Below are 27,900 nucleotides of genomic sequence, written 5' to 3'. Positions count from 1 at the left end.
CTTGGATGTAGATGTAAAAAATATATTATGTTTTTTATTTATTGAAAATAAATTGTCAGAATGTTTTTTAGCACTCATCAGTCAAAGATTAAATCTATATCTGTTTTGAAAAACAAGCGCACGAGGAAGAAGTATAGGAACAATGATATAGAAAACAAAATCCATTAGAAAAATCATAAAGCATTATTAGGGCAATAATATCCAAGGATCCTGTCCAGGTTCTGAGAGGCCGAGGGTTGTTCCGAGCAGGGTCTATGGTTAATCCAGAGTTAATGCCTCATATACACTGTGAAATGACATCACATAAAAGCATCCATGTTCTGTGTTCCAACTGCACATCAATCTGGCGCCATTGCCCTCCTTGACCTGAACAAAGAGGGGGGTTAACCTTTCTCCTTTTTACTCGTCTGGGAATGCGATTGTCAGACTTTGCTTCAATGCACAAGTCATGTCACAAATCACTCACTTTACAACATTATAAATTCTACACAGACCTGTCAACCGCTGATGTAAAAAATGGATTTGCTGCTGGAAAAAATGGAATTATTTTTTTAATGCTGTATTCAATTACATGGCTTTGCAATAGGGTTCAATAGCATACAAAAAAATAATCCTTTAGAGACAGCAACTTTTGTGTAGGGGTTAACACATATTGTGTTTACAGTGCACATTGAGTTGGGTAGTTTTCTACTGTGAGTGGACGTGGGTTTTGGCATAATTTATGTTTGAATCAAGGAATTTTTGTACTAGTTGTGTATATGATATGTTATGTTTGAGATATGATATGATATGATATGATATGATATGATATGATATGATATGATATGATATGATATGATTTATGATATATATGACATGATATGACATGATATGATATGATATATGATATATACGACATGATATGATATGATATGACATGATATATATGACATGATATGATATGATATGATATGATATGACAAATTAATTATCACATTTTCTTCCACCTTTTTCAAAACTGAGGTGAGACGCATTTTATGTTGTATATATTTTATTGTACTCTTTAATAAACTGTCATCTGTGGACATTAACGGCTGACAGATGTGACTGACATGAAGACTGAATGCTTTGTGGGGACTACGTGGTTTATTGCAAAACAAATATATATTTTTTCTTGGGTCTTATATCACAGGGTGGGGAGGTGTGACAGGATGAAAATGTAATTATTATTTTTGTTGTTGTTGTTGTTGTTTCATGTATCACACAGTCATAATGGCATGTTTGCACAACACTTCCTATGAAAGCAGAGATTGTAATGATAATAGATAACCCTATTTCAAGACCTGTGAGGCACAAAGCATCAACAGGCCCATGAATAATAACACCACCACTGCACAGAAGCTATGACAAAATTCCAGCTGTGTGGTCTAAGATGAAACAAATGAGTTAATTATGATATTTTATGCTTCTTTTGTTTCCGTTCTCCCCACCATTGAAAATAGTTTGTTTTTTTCTGCCTTCCTGTACCAAGCCATTTTTCCTTTTCCTCCAGTTTTTCTAAGAAATGCCCACAATGAATCAATATTTTGCTGCATCTGCAACAGTTAAACAAGCACCAAAATGTAGACATGGCGATGCATAACAAATATCTCCGCGATCAATACAACGATGTAAATATGCTGTGTACGACATATATTGCCACTGAGAAAGTAATTTGAATTGGAATTAAAGACAGTCGGATAAATCTTGGATTCTTAATTATCTTAATTTACGGGTAATATCCATTGCATAAGTTCACTTGAATACAGAGCCCCCTGCTGGGCACGAGGGAAATGAATTATGTAACGTTAAATGACGTACGATGATCATGCACAGGTTAATTGTTATGATTTATATTACAATGGTAGGTTTGGTTTGGGAAGAGTCTTCTTGGAAAAACAGATAATGACAGACCCACTGACATGGCAGTAATTTATAATGCACATAAATTAACTTTTATTATTAATTTGTAAATAACAAGACTGTTTAGAGAGGCAAGGTTAGCAGGTAGCTAATGAACCTATTGTCTGCTACAGCTTCAGTTTCCTATGTAGGACGACCCCCCAGATTTTGAACAATTTTGAAAGCTCATATAGCAAAAGGTTCTTCAAGATAAATGACAGATCACCAAATTTACTACCCTTTGCTGGACTGCGAAGTTTGATCAGAATTAATCAGTTCCATAATTACAGAGCTGGACTAGTTGTTGAGGGAACAAGAATCCTTGCAAGTAATCGGATCTGTTCAGCCACACAGCTATAAAGGAGAAATTGCAGATTAAAATAGACCTCTACTTTGCAAATATGCAGCGTAAATCAATTCACAAGGAAAACTTACAGATGTAGGCTGTAAAAGTGAACAGTAAGGCCTCGGAGGTGAGATTTGGTAACACGGACCAGAACTGGATCGTAAATATCCCCGACACCTGCGCGAACATATCGTCATAGAGGGTAAACACGAGGCTGGCTTAATGACTCATTCCCTCACATGCTTTGGAAAAGTTTATTCCTTTTATCTATTAAGTAATAATTTATTGTTGGTTTATATAGGGAGTTACACCAGGATAAAGAGTAGAGAAGTAGTTTAGTGCTAGCTGGGGATAGACAATTGGGTGCAGTCTCGGAGAGGTTTTGGAAGCGTGACAACCCTTAAGTCTTTTTGTCAGATAAAGCCTGTCATTTAACAAAGACATTGCATTGTATGAACAAGTGTATCATCTCGAAAGATAAAGAAAGGATGGGTGGAAATAAGAATCTTATTTCAGTAAGAAAGTCATTTCCAGTTTTGAATAAACTTTGACCTGTGATGATAATTCAACAATGGCATTGGCTGTTTCTGTTACGATGTGTCAAGATGTTCGCCAAATAGTTTTCTTTACAAGATTAAGAGACTGATAAAGTAGCAGGCTGCTATAAAGTTTTGTCCCCTTTTTTCTAACTTGGGAATTTTATGGTGAGAATTTAACCCTTGGGATGAATTTACATATATAGAATTTGATTGTTGAAATATTATGAAAAAGTAATTTATGTGAAATAATAATATGTGTTTTTATATACTTTCCTGCTCTTTGTAATTTCTGTTATATGTTTGGTTTTCCTAAAATAGAATATTCAGTTAAGAACAGTAGCTTTGTATGGCATGTGCTATTTGTATCTCCTTGATAAATAAAGGCGACAAAACCTTTTCCATGTTCATAAGAAATCTCTGCTAAAAGCACAGTCAATTGTACGATTCTGACTTTTTGATGAGTATATGTTCATGAATCAATATCAAATAGTGATGATACCAGGTGTTTGCGAAAAAGTGAACGTATCATGCATCATAAATGGCTCTCATCACAACCACTTGCAAAGGCAAGTCAATTATTCGCTATAATTACTATAAAAAATATAGAAATGAATCTGGCATCATGAGAATTTCAGTTGTATTTTTGAAAAAAAGTACTTGTGAGTTAAGATTATTTTAAAAGATTTCTGAAACATATATAATATGCATTGAAAGTATTTATATAGGATGTTCACATGACAAGATATTTAATGGATATTAGCATAATTTTTCAATAACAAATATGTTTCTATGAGATTTTCAACAATCAACAAGATGGTGGGCCCCACAAAAACATTCTTATTCAAAGGTCCATTTCAATGAAATAAATTACAGTTGTATATGTATTTGGAAGTTAGTGATTCAGGAAGAAGTCGGTGTTTAGATTTTAATAAAGCTTTTTTATTTGTACCAAATCATAGATGTAGAATGCGCTGACGTTTCGGTCTGTAATCTCCAGTAGAGACATATAGACAAAAATGTTTTCAGATGATGACTGAAAGAGGGGATATGGTAACTGCTCTGTGCAGAGATGCAGCCCTTGGTTGTATCAGGATCTGCTGATTGGGGTTTGATTCCCAGATTATCTTGATTATTATACTTGGTTTGTGAGCACCATTACCCATATCTACAAATGGTATCACTTTCAGCTTTCCTCCCACATTCACACAGCATGTTATAACTGAAATATTGTTTAAAGCGGTGTTACATCCAACTCACACACTCACTCACCTAAATTGTATGAGTATAGTCCATAAAAAACATGTTAAATTACTTTTCATTTATTGTATTATTTAAATATGCCAAACTGAAATGAATCGTTGGAATTGTACAAAAAGAAATTATCCAGTAAGATCTTAAAATTTAGATTTATCTTTATTAAAATACTACTTAAAAAATATATACAATAAAAACATATCATTACTTTCCAAAGGGAAATATACTGATGGAAACGAATAAGGGAACAATTAGTTTTAGACACAGTAAAATGATATGCTATAATGGGCTCCTGGCCTTGCCTACCAAATACTCGTTGGAAACAATGCATACAAACACATTTCAACATTTGATTCTAACGTGTTGAATTTGTATGCTCGCTATTTCAAATGCACTGACAGTAAAGCTTATTTCCCTATATATATCATTGTTCCCTTAATCAATCCATCAGTATATTTCAGATCCAAAAGTCTTTTTTAACTAACCCTTTTTCATCTTTATCGACAAGATTTATGAATTTATGTTCAATTAGAGAAAAGTGTTAAACATTACTATCAACAGAGTAATAAAAGTATCTCTTCAAAGTTAAACATTGATCTGTAAGTTTGAAAACCTCCTACTCACGGCTAATCCATAAGGCCTGTTGGCTGGTTAATCTTGTATTTGGACACTGAACCTAACATGTATGGCTATGCTATCGCAACCCGCATTTCATAGCCATTAATTGTGTATGTTTGTCTCAAGCTGACTGTCTGAGTTTTAATATCTGGCAGACAGACGAAGCACCTAGTCGATTACTGTTTTCTCTTGACACGGAAACTTCAGTCAAAGGTTTCATTAATTTATGTTTCTCCGACAAATAAGCAAACATATGCCAGCGAATATTTCATATTGGCTAATATATATTTGTTTGCATGCACTTGGACTGTTAAAAGCGGGATATAAAATGAAAATATTAAACACATCAATCATAAGTTGTACGAAAAGGCAAACAATATCTTATTGTATATTTGAAAGGCTGTTTGATGTTCCTGCGAATTCATGACCACATGATTTGAAACGAAAATTGTAAACATATCAATCATTTGTTGTAGGAAGTTTGATGTAGAAGTTAGTCAGCTTGGACCCCATGGGGAGACCTACGACAAACCAGAGTTCACACTTGTAGTTCATATCAGTGTTTGCACAGTAACTGGTTGAATTCATAACTTGGAAACAATCCCTTGATCTGTAAAATCTGGCTCAAATATTTCATAATAAGGATACTTGATGGTCTCTGGGCAAGCTGTTCCATCCATGAGACTGCATTAACCCCTGTCTGGCTGACAGAAAGCCCCAGACACCAGACAGATTGCCCTACCACTGCCTCTAGTGAGTGAGTGAGTGAGTGAGTGAGTGAGTGAGTGAGTTAAAATTTAACATCGCAACGGCATTATACTTGTGTGTCATCTGTTTGTATGTGTATCTTCTGTGTGTATGTGTGTCAGGTGTGTGTGTCAGGGGTGTGTGTGTGTGTGTGTGTGTGCGTGCGTGCGTGCGTGCGTGCGTGCGTGCGTGCGTGTGTGTGTGTGTGTGTGTGTGTGTGTGTGTGTGTGTGTGTGTGTGTGTGAGACGTCTGAATGTATTTCATCTGCATGTGTGTCATATGTTTGTCATGTGTGTCATATGTTTGTCATGTGTGTGTATGTGTCGTGTGTGTGCGTCATCTGTGTATGTGTCATGTTTTTGTGTGTGACATGTCTGAATGTCTGTCATCTGTGTGTATGTGTTATCTGTGTATGTGTGTCATGTGTGATCTTCTGTGTGTGAGACATCTCTGTGCGTGACATTTCTGAATGTGTGATCATTTGTGTGTATATGTCATCTGTGTTTGTGTGTGTGTGATGTCTGAATATTTGTCATGTGCGTGCGTGCGTGCATGATCTCTGTCCTGTGTTTCTACAGTTTGATTCGGACTACACATCTATCTCTCCAGTAAAACCCATGGTCTGTGATGGGATGACTCACACAGGGACATTGGTGTAGTGGAACCGAGGTTCAAGTCTGGTACAGACAAACCCGTCTTAGTGTCTGGAGGATGAGTCAACACCTGCAGGAGCAGTTTGAGGAAGTGTAGGAGAGACAGCAATTTGTTAGCTGTGTGTGGCCTGGAGCCAACATAATATGAGCAAAGCAAGCCATGCTGATGGGTTTCAATGTCACCCGATTGCAGGAAAGCCATTATTCTGAGAGATGGAATGCCAAAACAGCCCCTAACTAGACCCAGCTCTTTGGGATCCTTTTTTGTACCCTGATATAATTAGCAGTGTGCTGATAGGATCTGTAACACTCTGTAATCAAGTTTGGCATTTTGAAAAATCTGGAACCAGGAATAGGTAGAAGAATAAATGTTGTTCCCTTCAATAACATTTAAAATGACATATAAGAACTAACGTGAAAAAGAATTCATAGACATTACCATGGTATGATTTATGATGGATGTAGACAAGGTTGTAAATGCATAAAATGAAACATTTAGATGTCCTACTATAGTCGATTGAATTGGCGATTAATGTTGTAAATTCATTTTTTTTCTGTCTATTGTTTTTTCCCTCTCAAATCAATAGATGTATGACCATAAGGTGTTAAAGTGAGTCCGGGCAGGTGTTAAGATCGGGGGATCTACTATGTCCTATTTCATTTACTTATGTCACTATTATTTATTATCACTAGGATATTATGTTTTTGTGACACGAAGATTTACTGCAGATTCATTTGTTTGACCGTGGTGTCTTGCAATTCAGAATTATTTTTTACAGGACATGTTTCACAAAAGCATTTAGGTTTTGAAATAGAGACTCTCTTTTGTCAATCTCTCTTTGGTGTTTCCCAGTGAAGGGGTAGCTCCATGACGATTTCATATCAGATATTTTGATATATTACCTCATTATATCTTCCTTCATGTTTGTTGGCACCCCACACTTCAGTTGAACTAGGCCCCCAGATACTCGCACTATCTGAAATAACACAAAAGGAAAGGGAACTTTTTATTGTAATTTATGAGAAATGAAATGATTGTTTGGACTGGTTTACCCATGTGTTTGAAATTATATGGTCCGTCTTGTGTTAACATACTTTACCTCATTGGAATATGGTAGTAATCACCTGTGTAATATGAACTAATGATAATATGGAGTTATTTAATTCTATACCTCCTCCTTTGAGAGAAGAAAATATCCTGTGTCTGACAACAAAATACCTTCATTATTACAACATGAATATATTATTTGTGTGTGTGAGTGAGTGAGTGAGTTTGGTTTTATGCTGCTTTTAGCAATATTTCAGCAATATCATGGCGGGGACACCAGAAAATGGGCTTCACACATTGTACCCTTGTCGGGAATCAAACCAGTGATGAGCTGATTCTTTAACCACTGTCCTCTGTGGAAGTAGATACTTGTCAAGGCCAGAGAATTACCAGTCTTGATTAACCACCGAAACAGATTCCAATGGGAGTAAATGGGAAAATGGCGGAGAAAAGGATATAAATAGATCACTAAACATAGAAAAATAGAAAACTAACATTCTGTTTCATCCCATGCTATTTTACTGGATTCCTGGTTACATGGTTAAACATTAAATTATTTAGTTTGCTTATGAGTCTGCAAAAATGATCTGCTGCAGATATCATCTACCTTAATGAAAAAGTGGTAGTCGACAAGGAAATGCAACCAGTCCTTCCTGAATTTGCTTGGCTCAGAGTAGGGAACTTATGTCAATTTTGAACCCTGAGGTAATGTCAGTGATCAGGGGGGTCAGATTCGGTGGCATGGATTGTTGCTCATTAAATTAATCAGTGGTTTGTCTGGTCAAGGCTTGATTATTTGCAGACAGTTGGTATATGGCTGGCATATTGCTGAGTTGGGAACTACACAACAAATCCTATTGATGTCACTCTGAAAGGTTAGCTATATAGAAGTTAACAGCTAATCTCATTTTGATTGACAGACAATCATACACCCATTTCTGGGATCAGCATGTCATTCAATACTTCCAACACCATTTTAATATTCACAGTATTTGATCTATGATTACAAATTTTCAAGATTCAATGCAATTCCTGTGCTCTCTGAGGAGCTATTTCAGGAATATTGTATTTGCACATCAAAGATATCTTGGAATTATTATGATATTTGAAAGGTAGCCCTGCTGATATTGAATTTGGCATTTGATTCTTATTAAATTTTCTGTTCGTAATTTGTTGCTTTCATAGACATCATGTCTCAAAATGGCTTTCATAAGTTAGAAATTATTATATATTATTGCCGCAGTGTGGGGATTGCTGGATGCTTGATTAATGAAATTTTAGACATATGATTGGCTTATAATTACATTCAGGAGTTTATGAAGTAGTGTCACCTTTCTTTTTTATGATATTAAGAATGCACAAATATGATGGAAAGGAGAGCTTCTTCACCAAAAGGAATGGTGTTGTCCAGATGAGTGTCTCTGTCCACAGGATCGGGAAGTAGTGATTACTTACAAAGGAAGTTCCAATTTGTAATCACATCTGAAGTTTAATACTTTTCTTGTAGATTTATTGATAGATAAAATTGTCAGATTTTGTAGTTTTACATTTTACTTTTCACATTTTTACTCATTCCAACCACTAATTTGTATGTAAGTAAGGTATACCCCATCTCACATCTCACATCACACACCACACACCACACACCACACATCACACACCACACATCACACATGCCATACCACACATCACACATGCCACATCACACACCACACACCACACATCACACATCCCACATCCCATATCCCACATCCCACACCACACATCACACATCCCATACCACACATTACACATCACACATCACACACCACACACCACACATCACACTTCACACATCCCATACCACACATCACACATCACACACCACACACCACATATCCCACACCACACATCCCACATCCCACATCCCACACCACACATCACACATGCCATACCACACATCACACATCACACACCACACATCACACATCACACACCACACATCACACACTCCAAACCCCAGATCCAAACATCTAACACTCAAACCTCCACACAAACACCTACCTACCCCACACCCAACACCCAAACAAACCCAACAACCCAGATCCCAACATCCCAACATCTCCAAACCTAACACTCAAACCACTCACCACCCCACACCCCAACTTCCCCTACCCTCAGCTACACCCAGCCAGCAACCTTACCCCACATACAAACCTGACACCACAATAACTTCCCCACATGATATCCCCTAGGGCTGGCCATTCAATCAATGCCCCACCCCCGAACCCCACCCTCCTTGACTCTACCACAGGGAATTCCCCTGTATCTCTCCTCCTGTTATCCCCATCTTCCTAGGTTAAACAAATATTGATATAGTCAAACTGATGAATTTATGAAATACCTCTTACACTTTCAAACAAGACACGATTGAAAAATGTTTTGTTCCTAAACAATTGATGTAACTCTTGATGGCTTTGAAGAATCTGAAAAAGGTTGTGATTCACGTTTAACAAAATCCTCTTATTTAGGAAACAGTATGGCGTTAATTGTTTAATCTTGGTTTCTTAACAGGCTAAAATGGTCATTGTTTGGAGCTGATTAAAAAAAATCAAAACATGTTTGCATAATTATCCTAAATTTCCATGTTTAAGAGCTTTACAGTTTTCACAATGTGCCCTCAGTCTGCAGGCCTGATCAGCATCTGCCTTTTGTAATGCAAACTAACAAATTAAACAATCAAAATGTGTTACAGGGATATGACGAATATAATAATCCACAATTACGAATTCACCTCGGTGTTGTGTCATGTGTCAACCCTGTTTAAATCTCCTTTATCCGGATTGCCCAAACTCCCATTTCATTAACTAAATTCACTTTTTCCGTTTTACTTTCAAAGCTGAAAATAGGTTAGGGCTTTTTGCTGACCTTTGTGACAGACAGGGGTCGAAGGTTAAGCTTAGTAATTACCTTACTAATTTCTAGAGGGTATGACAAACGTCGTCGTTGCCGTTTTATGCGAGAGTAATTGAGTGTATCTCTGTCAGGCCATGCTGCAATTGTGGACCCCCCAATCTACGAGCTGAGATTAATCATATTTCAGCCTCGGGGTAATGGTGGGTCGACGCCCCTCCAGGCTCATTTCGTTGGCTGATAGAAGTAAAACAACTTACGATGGTAATGTAATAAACATAAGTTGTGCACGACAATATCCTGCCTCTTTCTCCCGCACGTCATTTCTTTTAGCTTATCAGCTCCAGGAGATGGGATGGATTTTCTTTTCACGCTTTTCCGATTCAAATTTGCATTGTTTCTTCATCAAGATGTCCCTCGAGGCCATGGGGTATTATTTTGCCATTCAGAGCAAACGATATAATTTTCTTTTCTCCTTACAGTGAAGATAACACCCTTGAGTTATGTAATATTAAGCACCGATCCCGTTCTTTGTGAGGGTTTGGCCGAGGGCAGGTTATTACCAAGATTATTGTGTCTAGAAAATTACTTAGCTGTGCTTCGGTCAGATGCAGACTTTGGCGCAGGCGGCCTTCCATACAAACATGGACATTTCCGATTGACGGGCACCCCTGATCAATTCCCGGCACAGAACTAACGTTTCATTTTCTGATGCTACGTCAAGTGTTCCATCTCCCCAAGTGTCAAATACAGAAGGATTCAGACATGGAAACTGACATTTTTGACCAAAAACGTTATCAACTTTTGTCATATTTTTTATTGGGGAGAAAAGGAGGTGACAGCCTCAGTAATAGATTTCGAATCTGTGAAAGGGTGTTGGTGATTGCTGGGCCAATCACATCAATAATTTAACCCACAAACGTTGATGTACGCAAAGATGAACAAAACGGCTGGTTTACAGTCTTCATCCAGCTTAAAGATGCCTTTCTCCCCAAAGAAAACAACACCATATTGTCATGTTGCTTTTTGTCAAAAATTCAATTTATCAGTCGTGATATTTTTTCAGTGGAAATAACACAACCTGTGTATTGTAATAAAAAAGGAAATTTGGAAGTCACAATTCTCCAGTTAATTTGGTCTTGAAACCCATGTGTGAATGAATTGTCATTAAAAACTTGGTGTTACACAAAATGTGTGTGTGACAGTTTTGATGAAACTTGGAAGATTTTTTCCTTTCCGTGCTTAGTTTTCTGTTGATTTAAGCCATTCTTTGCTTATGTTTAAGTTACCCAGTTGTTTTTCAGTAGGCACATGTTTTCAAAGATGTCTTAATTTAATTAACTTTTCAGCAGTAAAGAACAATAATGCCTATGCCAGTTATTGATTTTCCATAATTAAGAAGAAAATTGACATTTTTTCCACCATGTTAAATATGTTGTAATGATTTCTTTCCACACGAGGAGTCTGCTCAGTCAGTGATGAACGACTTTACTTTTTCAGTCTGTGATAAAATCAAGAACACTGTAACTTTTTAAAGCATTTAGAATGAAACAGTAATATATCATAGCTAAACTTTTCCTCAAAATAAAATGTCAACATTTAATGAAGAATTTCAAATATATGAATTGTTAACATTTATTAAAAAAATTAAATGTATTAAATGAAACATTTCTAAAGATTTATGATATACACACACTGTAATCATTAAAATGACATGATTATATATTTATTTACAAAGTGTCACTGGAAAAAGATGTAACCACAGAATTCAATTTCGGAGATATTTCAGTAAATTACAAAGTATGTTTTCTAGTACGATCTTTAACCTACAAATATTTTCTTACGTTGAGTATGTGATTTTTTAATGTTTGGTAACAAACTTCAATTTCTTGTCTATATATTTCTGTCATCTCCATCAAGAACAAGGATGTACTCGTCTCTGAATCTAAATCTTCTGAGTTTCAACTTGATGACAAGTGATGTCACAAATACAAAGTAAACATAAAAGTAAGTCTGTCCAAATATTGAAACAATTATGTCTCTCCCTCCAAAAAGGCAGGTGCATTGGGCCTACATCACTTCGAGCTTCTCTGTTGACATATTTCAAGGCACAGTTGCAAAATCTCATTTTTATCCACCGTTACTTATTTTTTTAACTCGTCAAATAGAAGATATGTTTCATGGAAATTGGTATCAAAATAACAAACCACATTGGCACTTGATGGAGGTGTGGTTTGTTAAAGGCATTTTTTAAAGAAAAGAAAATAACTTGAAATTCTAATTGCAGAAAATATATCTATTTTGAAAATATTTATTTTATCATTTTGGTGTACAACCATATTGAATGTCAGTTAATAGAGGGCAAATATGAGACGAACTCGTAATTTTTTAGCGTAATAACAAACATGTTTCTGCGAAAAAAAGATAAACAGTATTATGCATATGTGGGTGATGTAGAGCAGTCATGATATATACCTTAGTTACTATGAGAATTGTAAAAATGTTTCTTTTAACATTCTGGTTAAGTCATCTGCTTTCACCCATCTGATCCAAGCCTTTTTGGTTTATGTTACTGTTTTTAAAAAAAATAAAATTATTTACACCTTTTTCTGTGAAACCTAGATTTTTTAATTGGGTAAAAAATAGTTTTATCAATATTATAGAATTTCAAACAAAGTAGGTGTGACCAGTGCTTGTCAATGGTGATGGACAGCCCAGGTGGGGTCTTATTGACAGAAACTCTTAGGGTGGGGATGAGGGGGGAGGAGGTGGCGGGATGAGAGTTGTAGGGTAATGTACCGATACTTATACTTACATAGGAGAGCCTGGGAGAGACTAATTAGTGGGTCTTGATGGTATATGGGAAGGGGGTGGTGGTGTGTGTGTTGGAGTGGGAGGGTGAGGGTGAGGGGGTGGTGTTGGGAGTACTTTTTCATATTTTGAGATAGCTATTTCAGGGGTGGGGTTGGGGGAGATCAATGAGGGATTCAAGAGAAATGATAACAGGGGTGGTTGTTTCCCGATTTTAATGTAGCAAAGTTTGATATTTCTTTTTAGGGAATATATGTGACTTATTAGTACTATATCATAGTATGAAAATATGAAAATGTTGACACATTAGGGATGGGTATAAGATAAGTGAGTGAGTGAGTGAGTGAGTGAGAATGGTTTTACACCGCTTTAAGCAATATTCCAGCAATATCACGGCGGGGGACACCAGAAATGGGCTTCACACATTATATTCGTGTCGGGTATCGAACCCGGGTCTTCGGCGTGACGAGCGAACGCTTTAACCACTAGGCTACCCAACTGCTCCGGTATAAGATAAGAGACAGAATGGGCGATTCACTTTGACTGAAACAGAAATTCAACATTAGACAGTTAAGATGACGGGACAGTTGGGGGTATAGTGATGGGTGGGATTGGGGGTGAACTTGGGTTATTGAGTTTGGATAACAGGGTGTATAATTCAGTTTCGAACCAGACAGAACAGAGATACTGAAAGAAAAAAAAAACTGGCAAAAGTTATCTTTATTAAGATCTGAGGAAGTAGTTACCTGGTAATGCACTAGATCACCCACAGATGAAGGGATTAGGTTAATGTGTCTTGTTAATGAATTGTTAATGCTTGTGGCAAGACCAAAGGAACGAAGCTCAACATGCATTGTTAAAGTTACATATAAGTGGGACATGGAGAAGCTGATTCCAAGGAAGAGGTGTGGCACTGTTCCAGGTCCGTGGGGTGGCACTGTGGGTCTAAACCCCCCCCCTCCCTCCCTCCCCCCTCCACTCCCCAACCCCCAACCCCCCTCCCCAGCTCTCCCTCCCTCTCCCACCACCAGCACTCTTTTCTTTTCTTCGCCTCAAGAAGAAATGCTTGCTCCACCTTCAGCAATAAAATGAGAGGGTACCCACTTGACTGAAATTTTCTCCCATTAACTCTACTGCCCTCCACTAATTTGATCCTGACCCTACTGGGTGTAGTGGTCACTGTGACTGTTGGTGGTCGCTGTTTTTGGAACCCTTGCCACGGAAGTTTTGCTGTGGATCAGCATATGGAATAAGCATTTTTACACTATTAAAACAAAAAATTCACAGGTAGGGTTCTGACAAACCTAGATTGAGTGAGTTATAATTTTATGTTGCATTGGCATTTTTTCAACCATATAGTGACGACAAAATTGGTGGAATTCAATAATTATTGGCGTCTGTCGCATGCCTTAGGGACACAACTCTAAACTTCAAATAGCAGCACCTTCGATGACATAGCCACCACTCCTCTTGAAATAAAAACCTCACCTGAAGCTTTCTGTGTTATGGGGGTAATTTTACTTACGCTCTCTACCAGTGGTGCCAATTAGGAGCCAAGAAAAGACATTGAACAGAAGCAAGAAATATGACTGCTGACATCAATACATATAGGGGTATAGGTGTGGAATTGTGGGGGGATGTTTGGAACGTGATGGGGTTGGAGAATGTTGGAATGTGGAGAAAGGGGGAAACATAAATGGGAAGTATTTAAACCTTTGGTAAGTTATAACAAGCAAGAAGACTAGTTGTGTCAGATCTGAATGTATGAGGAAGGATGTTTGTAACCAGCAGAGCCTTTCCTTGCAGCTGGGAGAGGGGTTCCATGTCATATCTTCCAAACATTATCGCATTACTAAACCAACCTGGCTACTGTTACACAAATACGTTTCACAAATTACTTAGGAGAAATTCCTCCAATTTCATCTTGCTGTTAGCAATTTTGGCCAATTTCTCCACCTCCCCTGCGCCGTCATACTTATCAGCGCTGCCATTTGCTGACGGGGATTTGTTATGTCATGGGTTTGTCAGACCTTGGCGCTAATCACATTTGAATGCACCTCCTCCAATGTCGGGATTATAATGATATGGCGTGTGTCAGGCACTTCCTGGTTATTATGGGATGGCCACCAGCAGAGAGTGGCAGGAACCGTAGTCATGGCAACAAGTCAGGTGTGAAAATTCAAAATCGTTTTAATGGTAGTGACATAATACGGCACCTTCATTATGATATGTTTTCAGTTTTTGATTTTTTGTTTGTTGTTTAATGCCACACAAAGAAATATTCCAGATAAATGACGGTGGTCTGTGATTGACATCGTGAGCATTGATCCACGCAATTGGGATACGATGACATGCATCAACCAAGTCAGTGAGCCTGACCACCCAATCCCGTTAGTCGCCTATTAGGACAAGCATATTCGCCTTTTACAGCAAGCTTGGGTTGTTGAAGACCTATTCTACCCAGGATCATCACAGGTCCCAATGGTTACAGAATGTAGATAGGTTTTATGTAGCACATCTATTTGGCTGAAATTGTTTGTGGGAAATAATACATGGTTAGAACAATAGAGTTATTTACACCTGGACCAGAAATAACCAAAGACAGACCATTGTGCACAGTCTCCCGAGACCGCCCATTTGAGTTGGGAGGTGGTGGGAAGATTTATTGTCAGTCACAGATAAAATATATTTGGCATAAAATAAAACCTGCTTGGCTTTTTGTCAGAGAAAAATATTATGTCTTATAAGAAAAGAATACCCGTATTGAAGCACATACCCCATCATAATAAGACAAGATTACCCGTATTGAAGCACAATCCCCATCATAATAAGACAGAATTACCCATATTGAAGCACATACCCCTAAAAGCATTGACTCAACAAATCAACAGCACTTTGTTGTGCATCTTTCCCTATATTGGAGAGACTACGGTAACAGGGTACCCCACCGTGTGTGTATATGCAAGTGTTGACACGTGTGTAATGGGCTATTAGAATCTGACAGGGCCCTCCCTGCTGCCATAGCAGAGAAACTTATGCTTATCATAACAGAAGCAGTAAACTCACCACCCCAGAATCCTTGCATCCATAATATTGCTGCTAGTTCACGTTCTTCCATCAACACATTATATAGATTAATCTAATCAGAGGTTTTTGGGGAACATATGAAGGTGTTTAGGAGGTGCTGAACACTATGGAAGGAAACGATTTGGGATACCTTGGGTTGAAATAAAGTAAATACTGTCTATTTTTCTGTAGAATCTTATCAAATGTATCCATCATGTATTTAACATTAAAGGAATATTTATTGTAAAAGAATGATAATCATACTGGGATCCAAAGAGGCGTGTGGGTGGGTGGGTGTGCAGGGGTGCAGTACTCCCCCCTCCCTTTTTAAGTATGCTAATCATTATGATGTATAAATGATTTGGTGACATGTTTTCAACATAAATAACAATTGATTATTAGATGGTTAGCAAATAAATTATTTTTCACATTTTATTGTTTTATTTTCGTACTCTCCCTTTCCAAAATGTTAGTCCATGTTTGATAAGATGTAGTGCTACAATATTCGTAAAAGGTTTCCTGATAAACTGTTTGGGAACATTGATGTTACACAAAGACAAGACAGTTTGTGCCTTTTGGGGTTGCCATCAAGGTGAAGATGTGAGGGTTGATGATGTGATTTTATCTATACTGAACACAAAACAGGGATTATGAATATTTTCATCTTATTTGTAAAACTTGAGAACAAATTATTATTTTGCAGTTCATCGGGCAGATTTTCTTTTCACACCTCCACCCCATTTCCAAACCCCATCCCTGCCCCATGTTAGAATATCATTTGTTTGTTTGCTTGTTGTTTAACGCGCACTCAACAATGTTCCAGCCATATGAGGGCTGTCTATATATAATCAAATCTGGAGCAGACAATCCAGTGAAAAATGAGCATCGATCCACGCAGTTGGGATATCATTACATGCATCAACCAACCCCATCCCATAAGTCACCTCTTACGACAAGCATAGTCACCTTTTACAGCAAGCATGGGTTGCTGAAGACCTATTCTACCCCGGATCTTCACAGGTCATCAGAATATCAGATGGTTGGCCTTTATCACAATATGAATGCCATTGAGGGAGGCATCATGATTCTATTAGACAAGAATTATAGCATTCACATATCACTCAGGAAATGTTGTGACAACACAATAAAGGACAACAATACAATGACACAAAACATATATAAAGAAATAATAATAGCCTATAGAAATTACGCCCATAGGAAAACCAGCTATGTGGAACAATGTCTAATATACAGGTATGGTAAATGAATCAATGATATGTTTGGAAGAGTTCAATGTGATTTTTTAAAATATTCAGTTTATTGTATATGATACATTATGTTTTTACATTAAATATTTGAGCAGATTGCCGATGAGTGAGGCAAAGCAGGGTTCAATGAATGATGGATTATCAAACACGTGTCGCATTGTATGTCAAGTCCTGGTGTCTGTAGAATGACTCTCAGAGCATTGTTATCTCTTCAGTTACTGCCTGTGACATTCACCATTATTTGATTGTTGTCCTTACCGTTTAAAATATGTGAGTTCATAAAAATTCATAAGGAACATGTGAAATAATGATTCACTCTCCATACAGCACTGTTGATGAATACGGGGATTATTTATAATATCATGTAGTCGACATTGTAACAATGCTGGTGCTGCGGCCTGTTGGAGTTGATGTTGTATTGACACGGATGGTTTCTCATCATTGTTTTCAAGCATTTCTACATGGGAAGTATATGAAGGCTTGAAACTGTCTTTGGATAACAGATGTCACAGCTAGAATACTGACACATGATACAATGTTGAACCTGTCTGTAAACATATATACAATGATGAATCTCTTTTTATACAATGTTGAATCATCTGCCAAGCAACATATTTCCCATGTTGAGTTTTTCCATCAACACTTATACAATGATGAATCTGTCCTGCAACATATATACAATGATGTATCTGTCCTGCAACATATATACAATGTTGAATCTGTGTGTTGAATCCATCCTGCAACATATATACAATGATGAATCGGTCTTGCGACATATGTACAATGATGAATCTCTTTTATACAATGTTGAATCATCTGTCCAGCAACATATTTCCCATGTTGAGTTTTTCCTTCAACACTTATACAATGTTGAATCTGACCTGCAACTTATATAAAATGTTGAATTCATCTTGCAACATATATACAATGATGAATTTGTCCTGCAACATATATACAATGATGAATTTGTCCTGCAACATATATACAATGATGAATCTGTCCTGCAACATATATACAATGATGAATCTGTCCTGCAACATATATACAATGCTGAATCTGTCCTGCAATATATATACAATGTTGAATCTGTGTGTTGAATCTGTCTTGCAACATATATACAATGATGAATCTGTCTTCCAATACATATACAAAGGTTTAACACTGTTGACAGTGTCATTTCACAAGCATGTATAAAAATTAATACTCTCCCCTCTGAATAATTCTTAGAAATGGGTTTGTAGCTGTATATCAAAAAGACAAATTTTTCTTCTGTCGGGGATATTTTTCTCTCCATTTTTAAGCGTTATTTTATCCAGTTGTTTATTTGGGGGAACATTCTGTTTTGGTGACTGAATTTTTTATCTTTGTACTGCTACATTTTGAGATGTTGCTGGGCATGAAAGTAGCAGGGATGAAGCTGAGAAGATTGTTATGATGAAACAGGCAGTTGACAGCTACCAGCTACAGTAACAGACTTTCCCCAAATCAAAACAAATCCTCTCTTTCAATTATCTCGGAAATATTCCCTTGGAGATATCCCTCTCCCAGAGGTGGCCCGGCATATTTAGGAAACCCTCCTCCCCATCCTACCACCCATCTAGCTTCATCAGTAAGTCTGTTTTTCTTCCCATCGCCCTGGATTAATATGTTTATGTAGAAAATATGAAGCAATGGTATGCTGTCTATATTCTCTCTGGCAGAGGAAACAGGGGACACCTGTTACAGGGCGTGGGAGGGAGGGGGCGAAGATGTAGGAGGGGTGGGTGGTGGTTGCAGAGGGCTTGTTTGTGAGGGAGCATCTTGTCTTGTCATCAGCCTCTTCTATTGCTACAGTGTGTTCTGATTACCTTCTGTCATGACCCAAGAGGGGATTGCGGGTTAGAAAAGACTTCCAGCAACTGATGTGTGTTGTGAGTGAGTCTTCGTACCCTGATGGTGTGGGATGTGTGTTGCTCATAATATCAATCATTGAATAGCTTGGCCCAGACTTGATTATTTACAGGCTGCTGTCAAGTAGCTAGAAGACTGATTTAAATAACACAAAAAAACAACCTCATCTTCATACAGAGTAATATCATGTGGGAGTGGGTCATGTCCTCACTGGACCCCCTCTGTGGTCTAGTGGTAGAGCGTCCGCCCGGAGAGCGGAAGGTCCTGGGTTCGATCCCAGGCCGCGTCATACCAAAAGACGTTAAAAGATGGTACTTGTTGTTACCCTGTCTGGCGCTCGGCATTAAGGGGCTAGAACAAGGACTGGTCGGCTCGGAGTCAGTATACTGTGTCTGAGTGGGGTATTCATGTTCAACTGCGGCATGGTATCTCAGTGAGCTAGCACGATAAATCGGCATCAGTGCGGACTAGTACAAGCAGCCACACAAACACACACATGTACATGCACGTCGCTATATAAGTGCAATAATCTTGGACGCGACGTTAAACACCATTTCACCTCACTTATGTCCTCACTAGGGTGGTTTAAAGTTTGATTCTGTAGGGCTGGGATGAGTCCAAATTTACTACCCGGGTATCCAACCCTTTATTACCCGACCCTACCCGGGTACCCGCTACAGGTCTCAAGAGTTGGGAACAAGATGTCTGATTGGGAATTGTTTCACCGCAGCCCAGGCAGTAACTATTTAGATACAGGTATCAAACGATCTGATCATGCGTACACGGAAGTTTAATGAAGCGTTATATATATCTTTGCTCAAACATATACACACCAAAATGAATGTGTGCATCATCAGAAGGAAATGCGAACATTAGCGACTTGTAGTGTAACCACTGAGCTGTAGTGAGTTTTTGTCATTAAACAATATATATCATGTGACTTACCACGGGTCCGGGTAGTCATGTGGGTACCCGGGTCCTACTCATAATTGTATAGTTTAAACATTATTTTATTTCCATGAAAGAACATCTAGATTGGTCAACAGGCATATTGCCTAACTGAAGACCTATCCAATACACATGTGACTGATACATATTTCAGAGTGAGTGAGTGAGTGAGTGAGTTGGGTTTAACACAGCTTTTAACAGTATTCCAGTTACATCACGGCGTGTCAGCTTAATGTGGGTGGAAAGCCCAAAGTGATGCAGGTCTCGGAACCCACAATCATAGGTTTCTGGTGTGCCCAAGGGACACAAGTCTGCACAGCGAAATGCGGCGCCTCAGACAACTGGGCCACCCGTCCCCCCCACTTTTCAGAACAACACACTGTAGACAATTATATTATATCAATATGTTAAATAGTATTTAGCTTGACTTAGGTAGTAAACATAATCTTTTGACAACATAAATGTTTTTTGTATAAACATGTGACACTTACCGATCGCTTCACACACGATTTCGCCGAAATTAATAAAAACAATATTATAAGGAATTTTGAATAAAATTAATGAAGTAAGTTACAAACATAAGTCCAGAAATACAAAGAACACTATTTATAGACAGACAGTGTAATTACATAATTATTTTGCGTACTTCAGTATGGATTTGTTGACATGGTATTTCCGGTGTTTCGTGCTCACGGTACGTAATGTCTTTCCATGGGAGGAAAAAACATCCAAACTCATAATTCGTGTATAATGCGCACCCCCTTCTACACAGCTGTGTTTTCCGAAAAAAAGTGCGCACTATACTCAAGAAAATACGGTATATGCAACTAAAGCAATAATAATGGACAGATTCAATGATCTTTAAATTCAATGCATCTGGCAAATCTGAATTACAAAAAAATATAGTTGTTATAGTATATCCCTTTTTGTGGAAAATATTTGTAATTATCAGTGGCCTGCTTAGTTTTTTTCTTACATTATGTTAATTGCTTTGATGTGTTCATCTGTTTCAATATATATAGCAGACATTGTGTTCCCAGCAGATACACTGGGTTATGTCCCCTGGATGAATATCATGTACTTGGAACTTGACCTTGTTATGACTGCGGGAAGCATTGTCGCCACTTGTAACATAAATATCGTGGATGTGTGGAAAACCAAAGTTAACCTGTGACAGAGAACTCTCCATGTTTTGTCTTCTCCTTGAAACGCTACTCTCTGTTTTCTTGTATCACGAGACACCCTGTATTCTTGGAATCCTTCATGTTTTGTTGTTTTGGAGAGATTTCAACTCATATGTCATAAATGCCATGAGGTTGCTGGTACCTCTTTGACACTGGTAGCACCTGTTGTGTTGGTGTGTATCCCCCAGGGGAGGGGTGTACAGGGCAGGTTCATGATGGCTTGTGTTGCAGAGGTTTGAGTCAAAATTCATTGTAATATCAGTTCATACACAGGAGACCCGTCGAAGATCCGGGGTAGAATAGGTCTTCAGCAACCCATTCGACTATGCTTGTTGTAAGAAGCGACTAACGGGATCGGGTGCTGACTTGGTTGATGCATGTCATTGATCCCATTTGCGTGGATCGATGCTCATGATATCAATCACTGGATTGTCTGGTCCAGACTCGATTATTTACAGACTGCTGTCATAACGCTGGAATATTGCTGAGTGTGGCATTAAACAACAAACAAACAAATCAAATCATACACAGGACTGACTTCTATATCTGTGTAACTGTCATATGTTTTATTCACTTGACTTTCTGAAAATTACAGTTTTCTTTGTAATCTGCTCAGCTCTGTTCAGTTATTTGTCAAAAATAACATTGTTCTCAGTAAAGAAGATAGTGATCTGAAATACAATATGGCCGCCATTGCAGCCATTTTGAAAAACCTCTGATTACTCAAACAGATTTCCATCATATCTCTCCCACAGATTAATCATTTTACCAGGTGAGCTTCAGAACTTAATGCTTTGTTTCACATTTGTTTATTTTTTTCATGAATTGTTTTTATTTTTTTGCATATATTTATCAGGATTGGTTTTTTCCCGTATCAACTATCCATTATTTTAGAACAAAAAACTGTTGAGGGGCTAATGGCAGCCGTCAGTTTGAAAAGTTTATGGACCTTATCTGGTGAAATATCTCCTCTGCAAACCAAGCATTAAGTGAAACATAATCAGTCCTTCTTTATCTTCAACTTATTTGGCAGAATATGCTTTTGCCATCAAGGACGTTGTACAACTATTTATAGTAAGCATATGATTTAACTTGCAGTGATTAATCCCAGGGGTAATACAAGCCCTCTATCGAAAATAATCTCCATGATATGTGTAACCTTTAACTTAAACATTATAAATTTCTTTTGTAATTAATTTGTGACATTTGCAATTCATCATATCTGACAACTACATTCTTTTTTTATTTCAAGCCGTTTACTATCAAGACAGGGCATATTTTGTATAAAGCCCCACTTCCAGTTATTAGTGTCTATCAAACCCACTTCAGTGCCACATACCGCTGTTTAAGATAATATGTATAAATTGCTTACTCAGCTGATCTCGACAGAGTGACATTGCTATATACATTCATAAATAGGCCATGTGTGTATAGACATGATATAAACAGACATCTTATGCCACATACCGAAGCTTGACAGGGCCATCTGCGTTGTTTAGGCTACACACATGCACAGTTATGACATTCCGGTTCAGCTTTTATGTATACAGCACCGATCACAAATTTCCCTTGTAGACAGAAAACATATCGGTTCTATAGGAGGTGGACTTATTCTTCTTGTTACATAGGGAATTGTGTTTCTGAAATACAGTCTTCATCAGAAATAACTGGCATTTTAAATAAAATGTTACTGTTATATTATAGTTTGTGGCAATTTGAGCTGTACTGATTCTACATTCTGAATTAGGTCTCAGAAATAGAGTCTCGATATGAAATAACTATTTTATGTTAAAATTAAAAAAGTTGTTATCCATAAGTTGTGTCTACTTTGTCATTTGTCATCTAGGAAATGCTTATCAAACAATTTATTTAATGTCGGCTAAGGAGTGTGGAACATGTCAGTTGTTGTCGATCCGGAGCCAGAGCTATGGCTCCTAAATGCCTAACATTAGTATCCTGGACCATGATCCTGTATGCCTAACTGTTGCATTCTGGGACATGATCCTAATGCCTAACTGTAGTATTCAAGGTCATGATCCCTCATGCCAACCTGTGGTACTCTGCATCATGTTCTTATATGCTTAACTGTTGCATTCTGGGACATGATCCTAATGCCTAACTGTAGTATTCAATATTCAAGGTCATGATCCCTCATGCCAACCTGTGGTACTCTGCATCATGTTCTTATATGCCTAACTGTTGCATTCTGGGACATGATCCTAATGCCTAACTGTAGTATTCAAGGTCATGATCCCTCATGCCAACCTGTGGTACTCTGCATCATGTTCTTATATACTTAACTGTTGCATTCTGGGACATGATTCTAATGCCTAACTGTAGTATTCAATATTCAAGGTCATGATCCCTAATGCATACCTGTGGTACTCTGCATCATGTTCTTATATGCTTAACTGTTGCATTCTGGGACATGATCCTAATGCCTAACTGTAGTATTCAATATTCAAGGTCATGATCCCTCATGCCAACCTGTGGTACTCTGCATCATGTTCCTATATGCCTTACTGTAGTATGTTAGACCAAGGTCCCTGCCCTCCATCTGCTGTACTATTTCCTTGTCAATGTCCGACATGACAGACAGGCTTTAAGCAGCCAATATGGTCAGTATAAGGGTAACAAGTTGAGTGTGCTTGTTTGTGCCAATAGATTTTCTTCCCATTTTCAAGATTGAATGAGACCCGAGAAGATTCCGGGGTAGTATAGGTCTTCAGCAACCCATGCTTGCCTTAAAAGGTGACTATGCTTGTCGTAAAAGGCGACTAACGGGATCGGGTGGTCAGGCTCGCTGACTTGGTTGATGCATGTCATCAATCCCAATTGTGTGGATCGATGCTCATGATATTAATCACTGGATTGTCTGATCCAGACTCGATTATTTACAGACAGCCGTCATATAGTTGGAATATTAATGAGTGCGGCGTTAAACAACAAACCAACCAACCAACCAAGATTGAATGAATGTTGTTTTATGGCACAGTAAGCGATATGCAATCTATATCCCATAGGCTTGTAAAACCAGAGCACCAACAGGTGCCACCTGGGTTACATGACACACTATCAGGCTGGTTTATTGTGACCACCCGTATCTTATGTTTGTAAGGTCATATGAGGCGAGGTGAAATGGACTTTAACTGTGTCCAAGATTATTACAGTACAGGTGTGTGTGTGTGGCTGCTTGTACCAGTCCAGACTAATGCCGAGATATCAGGAATTAGTGTGATATGAATACCCCACTTAGACACAGTAAACTGACTCTGAGCCGACCAGTCCTTGTATTAGTCCTTTAATGCCGTACACCAGGCAGGGTAACAACAAGTACCATCTTTTGGTATGATGCAGCCGGGGATCTAACCCCAGACCTTCTGCTCTGTGGGCAGAGGCTCTACCACTGGACCATGGAGGGTGAAGGTCATATGATAAGCATTGCCACAGAAACTGGGAGACATGGTGGTCCCAAACAGAATTATCTCCCTTAGGCATTCCAGGATCCCATGGCCAAAGTATCATATGACAGATTTGCATCTGTTATGACCCTTGGCTTGTAAACCTATACCCCTGCCAGTGAATTTAACCAAAGTGGTAAACCATCCCAGTCCACATTTAACTGACTCATTGAAATAATTGTCAAATCAGCATTAAACCTAATTCACCCACTTCTCAGTGGCTCCAGTCTATGAAAACATTCAAAAAATAATTGTAATATTTTCTTTTGAAAAAGTCTTGTCCTCTTACTGATGGAATCACTTAAACTAGACTTGCTTTACTTTGATCTAGACTTGCTTAGTCTTTTATTAAAAACTCTCTCTGTCTCTGTCTGTCTGTCTGTCTGTCTCTCTCTCTCTGTCTCTCTCTCTCTCTGTCTCTCTCTCTCTCTCTCTCTCTCTCTATATATATATATATATATATATATATTCCATTCATGGAGCCTGCGTGCTGCTGCAATGTAGGACATCTGTATCTGTCGTTGACGGCCACGTATCTGTGTGTCGTAACCACCAACTTATGAATGCCATTCCTGTCCCTCCTATAACTTCTAATCAGCCATGAAGAAACATGCTAAGCCTCATAAAGAAATATTTTACAAAAGTCATAAATTTCTTTGTTAGCTTTCCCCGATATTATACACCCGCGCATAAGTCTTGCTCATGCAAACTTGAAAACCCATTAATTTTCCATATCTTTAATCTTATCATGACAAGAGAAATGTTTGCATGCCATTTGATTAAATGGGGAATTTGAAACAATTTTCTCAGGCATATGTCAATTAGCAGTTTATGCCTGATAGAAGGTGAAGGCTGGATTGTACGGTGTCCCCTTATTTCCCCCTATCTTGCCTTGACATTTTGCTTGTCTCTGACGGATGACGTTTATGAGCGCAACATTGCAACCATATTGCTCCCCTGTAACCGTGTTCTGCCTCTATGGCTATTAAAGTAGTCATCTGCGGTAGACCATATGCTTTCTGAAATTTCACAAATGGTTGAAATGTGATCTTCGCTCTGGTATATTTTGCTCCGTGGACATAAATTTCACAGAACGTGGTTGAGCCTCTTGGTGGCCACACAATGCCATAGATACCGGGTTTTGACATCTGGGAGTGTCATTTCAGGTCAGCTCACAAATGATTTGTCAAATTTTACAAATGGTTGTAACTTAACCCCGAAGCTTGGCATATATCTTTTTTCATTTTCGGCTTTACTTTTTATAAATAAACCTTTTTAAGAAAGTATTAAATTCATCGGTGAACTTTTTCAACCATGGGTGGGTGCCGATATGACACTGTGTAGATGAACGATACTTAAAAATTGCGCACAATTTTTGCAGAAAAATTCTTATGACAACAGCGTCTAGTGTTACGTTTCCTGTGTGCGTCCCTGATTTCCTTTCAAGAAGCATTTAGTCACTGTGATAATCATCACTGTATTTTCTTTTTTAGCTGAAGGGCATTGGAGCTAGTCTGTGAAGATCTCTCTAACTTGAAACCAAGATGGCAGCAACAGCTGCAACCGTAGACTGCTGCTTCAATAGCTGATGAAGACTCCGATGTGTTATGACTGTAAACTTTGAATAAACTTGCCCTGTATAATTGATGCACATTGTTTGTGATGAATAATATCAGTGTTGTGGCCAATAGCACCAGAGGCAGATAGGCCTTCATATGACTCGCCTCCCATTACAACACAGATGCATTGTTGGACTTGTGTTGTTTTTGGGCTGATTGGAAATCAGATCTGTTATTTCAACCCTCAACGAAATAAAACATTCCAATTACATAACCAGGATATTATGTTTGTTTGGATTTTTTTCTTTATCTAATTATATTTATTTATTTATTTATTTATTTATTTATTTATTTATTTATTTATTTATTTATTTATTTATTTATTTATTTATTTATTTATTTATTTGTATAAATCTTTCTTTTTTTCTTTTTCCTTAATTCGTTTTTTAGATAATGATGTTCACTATTTGTTCATTTGTCTGTGTACATGGTGTTTTCTGACACCTTCCACAAAGTGTACTGTTTCATTCGTCGTTATATGGCTAAAATAATGCCGATGCAACGTTAAATTTTACCTCACTCACTTTGTCAATAACAGAAACCTGACTATGTCTTCACTTAAAAAAACAGGCTCTTGATATATATTGTGAACATAAAGAAGAAAAAAGCCCATTTCAGGATATATATATAAAAAAAGCGACTCGTAAGAGGCGACTCACGGGATTGGGTGGTCAGGCTCGCTGACTTGGTTGATGCATGTGTCCCAATAGCGTGGATCGGTGCTCATGATGTCAATCACTGGATTGTCTGGTCTAGACTCGATTATTACAGACCGCTTTCACGTGTTAAGAAAAGGACAAATGGTCTATTGATTATCTTACTTCTTGCATGATTTTCACGATCTCAACTCAACGGTAGTGTCCTTGATGTGGACTGAAGACAAAAAGTAAAGCGTAAAGTATGGAAGCTTATTAGTGTCACATTCTTAAAACATATCAGCTAGGTAGATGATACTTTCGCCTTCGATAGCATGAATGCCTTTAAGGTGAGGTGAGGTAAGGTGAGGTGAGGTGAAATGGGGTTTAGCGTCGCGTCCAAGATTATTGCACTTATATAGCGACGTGCATGCACGTGTATCTGTGTGTGTGGCTGCTTGTACTAGTCCGGACTGATGCCGATTTATAGTGCCAACTCACTGAGATACCATGCCGCAGTTTAACATGAATATCCCACTCAGACACAGTATACTAACTCCGAGCCGACCAGTCCTTGTTTAAGCCCGTTAGTACCGAGCGCCAGGCAGGGTAACAACAAATACCATCTTTTAACGTCTCTTTTGTATGGCGCGGCTGAGGATCAAACCCCGGACCTTCCGTTCTCCGGGCGGACTCTCTACCACAAGACCACGGAGGCGGGCCGAATGTCCTTAAGAATGCCATGTCATGATATTAATAAATTAAATCTAATTTGATCGGTTTTTTCTGTTTGTTAGCAATACACAATGAATGTGTCCATGGGAAGAATAATATTTTAAAACAGGTTTGCATTGCGGCCTGTTTATCAATACATATTTTCAGAAATCTTACGTCATACAATTCAACCCCGTATTTAAATTTGACAACATTGAAATAAACTTGTTAATGTTAAATGTAACTTTATTAGACAGGTTATTCATTTTTATCTTATTTACTCAAA

General features: G+C 38.0%; 1 protein-coding gene across 1 annotated transcript in view; it reads left to right on the top strand.

The window, feature by feature from the left end:
- LOC139454056 (zinc finger protein 64-like) overlaps positions 1 to 26,275 on the top strand; it is a 210,099-nt gene extending 183,824 nt beyond the window's left edge. The window contains exon 12 of the transcript XR_011652432.1: positions 26,140 to 26,275. The gene's annotated coding sequence lies outside the window, so the exon portion shown is untranslated. The remainder of the gene's footprint in view (positions 1 to 26,139) is intronic.
- Positions 26,276 to 27,900: the final 1,625 nt, after the last annotated feature.

The sequence above is a fragment of the Haliotis cracherodii genome, unplaced genomic scaffold (genome assembly GCF_022045235.1).
Source record: "Haliotis cracherodii isolate W230 unplaced genomic scaffold, xgHalCrac1.p SCAF_10, whole genome shotgun sequence".
Taxonomy (NCBI): domain Eukaryota; kingdom Metazoa; phylum Mollusca; class Gastropoda; order Lepetellida; family Haliotidae; genus Haliotis; species Haliotis cracherodii.
This window is presented reverse-complemented; position numbering and strand designations above follow the sequence as displayed.